The sequence below is a fragment of the Eurypyga helias genome, unplaced genomic scaffold, assembly GCF_000690775.1.
Source record: "Eurypyga helias isolate BGI_N326 unplaced genomic scaffold, ASM69077v1 scaffold41984, whole genome shotgun sequence".
Lineage (NCBI taxonomy): Eukaryota > Metazoa > Chordata > Aves > Eurypygiformes > Eurypygidae > Eurypyga > Eurypyga helias.
The window spans coordinates 3002-6002 of NW_010245179.1; positions in this window are offsets into that span (position 1 = coordinate 3002).

Below are 3001 nucleotides of genomic sequence, written 5' to 3' on the forward strand. Positions count from 1 at the left end.
AGAAACGACGTGCAGATGGCACAGCAGAAACGGATTTGCTGAGAGGCACGAACAAGCAGATGTTCCGCAAGAGAAAATTTCAAAACGAGCAGGTGCCACCAAAGCAAACAGAGCCCGGAAGAAGGAGGCAGAGGAGCAGCATCACCGAGGAACACTCGCAGGTAAGGTCGCACGGGCGGGCGTCTCGGCTGACACGTTCCCAGACGACTCCGATGGCAGCACCGCCAGCAAGGCTGACAGAACTGCTCCCCTGAAATCTGGCTGCCTTTAATGCCACGCTTTTTTCTTCCCCTGCTGCTAATTATTCCATCTAGAACTTTCTCACAGATTTATTCCCTTCCCACCTGTTCTGTTCCACGGGAGCTCCACAGCAGTTGTCCATGGCAGGGATCATGGCCAAGTCCCACCCACAGAAACCAGCCCTGACCCTTTTGCTGATGACCTGCCCATCTTCCTGGACCCTCCAGGGCTTGCTGAACTGAAGTCCGAACAGACAGCCTCAGCATTCCTTGGGGATCCACAGAGAGGTGCAAGACAAAGCAGTGGAAGCATAGCTCTTAACCTTCTCCCACAAGTCCTCCTCTTACCCCAGAGACCAGGAGAACCCCAGTATTATCCTCAGAAAGAGGCACTCAAGATGTTACCTCTGACCTGGCTCTGTCAAATACACGTCTAAACTCTCCCCCTTCTTCCAGCACATCATCTGGAACTAGATGATCTCTAAGGTCCCTCCCAACCCTAACCATTCTATGATCTAATGATGCAGTTGGTTCTAAACCCACCCAGGTAACCCTTTCCTTCCAGGCATCGCACGATCCTGGCTCCCGGATCACCCTTCACGCTGCCATCGAGCTTTATTTCCAGCCTTTCAAAATGCCGCTGCAAAACTGCTGCTCTGCCAGCGCCACTGCAAACCCTCTTCTTGGGGCTGAAGCACAGGCTAAAGGGATGAACTGCGGTGAAACCAAAAGAGAAGAGCAGAGTGGAAAAATAGGCTACTTGAAGCACCTCAACAGACCAGGACAAAAATGTGAGAAAATAATTTAGAGGAGGAAACTGCTGGAATCGAGGTTTGCTGCCCCAAAAAGCAGGCTGTTTCTTGGCGACTGAAGTTGGGACACAAACAGAGAACGGGAAAACAACATCTGAAAGGATCCCAGTGTCATGAGTATGGTTGAAAGGAATGGTGCCAACACTGAGCAAAAAAAGGAGAAAACAGGATTTGGGAATGTTGTGGGTGTCTAAATAGAGAAAAATAAAATACCAACGGGAAATGTTGGGGGAAAAAAAACCCTGGCAGGCGCAGAGTGTGCTGAAGACTGAGAAACCAGTTTTGGAGCCAACATACTGGTGTAGTGCTGGAGCCAAAGAACAGTGAGATTGCTTCGGGAGAGAGCGTATGCCGGGAGGAAAAGGGTAGGGGGAAGGAAGCCCAACCACCACAAAGCTTCCTACAGGAAGATAAATTGTACGAGACACCTTTAAAGGCAGCTTTGATGACACAGCTGGAAGCTAGAGGTACTCAAGGCACTTGGTGAAGTAGAGGACACCAACAACTGCCTCACCACAGAGGCAGCGGACATCTCAACGCTCGCGCGTGACGCCTTTCAGCGACACAGGTATCCAAAGATCGACGCACCAGGCCACTGGTACACACAAAACGTCACCCGGGTTCCCCAGAGAGAAAGAAAAGCATGGATTAGAAGTTAATGCCGCTGCTAAGAGCATCACCAACTTCTGGGAGGCTTTCTGCAGGCAAATCCCCAGGTTCTGGCGTTATTCAGTGCCCTGACAGGTATTAAGTCACTACATAAACTTAAGAGTCTATCGATTCCCTGTTTTCTGAGAAACGCTTGTTTGCCTGGGATGAGTACTGATAAGGGCACGTAGCTGGACTTCACTCAGAAAGAACCTTGCAGTTAAAGGCAGCGTTGCCAGCTGCAGAGCGACACGGAAAGCCCAGTGCCAGTCCCTCTCTCGGTGTACATGCCAGCTCAGGAGTTCAAAACCAGATTAGTTTGCCTTGCTTGGCCTTTTGATTGAATCTTGGCTATTTTTAATCCATCCCATTATAAAAAGGAGAAAATCCCCTGCAAAAGAAATACTGAGAATACGCCTTACCTTAAAGAGCTAGATACACCCAGAAATATCGTAGCATGAAAACGCATGAATCTAAGAGCAAATTGTCCTGATGAATTGCTTTTGCAGGCAAAAGTGTGGCTTTAAAGAAACATTTAATTTCATTTCCCATCTAAGAGGCTCCACAAATTGTCAGAACAAAACATAGAAGCAAAAAGCCCAAGAAAATTTAATCAGGGCTACTTCTGAACTTCTTATCTCAATTTCTGAGCCCATAAACTCCCTTTTCCTTCCACGTAGGTGCAATATTTTCACAAAGAGCATTTTAGTGAAGTGATAAATTGAATTTGCGAGAGCAACGACTGTAGGGAATCATGATAAAATGCCTGACATTTCCTGGCACTTAAAAAAATACTCTGTTCTAGCAAAATGTGTTTTTCCAAAGTTTTGCAATGAACTCTACTACTTGAAAATAAGGTAGAAGTCAAAGGGGAGGAACGAATTAAAATACAAACTTATGTAATGAATATTTTCATTAGATACCATTATAGAGACTACATTTTTAAAGAACTGCAGATTAAACTACCTGAAAGTGAAATCTTTAATCCCAGCAATTAAAGTAACAAAGAAATAAAATCTGGCTTTATTTTATTCCAGTGGGTGAAAAGCTATTTCACAAGGAGAAACCTCATCACCTCCACCGACACCCAGGCATTCTGGAGAGTTTGTAAATAAGCATCTTGCATTTCTCTCCCATGAAGGTTATTTCGGTCACTGTTCAAGCTTCACACGCACACGAGGAACTACGGGCTATTTGCTGGTAGCAGGATGATCTTCATCCTGCTATTTTTACCTCACATTGCCAGGCTTTTGCCCTTGGCCTCTTTGCACAGCTTTCCCACCCGTATTCCTCCCCCAGCTC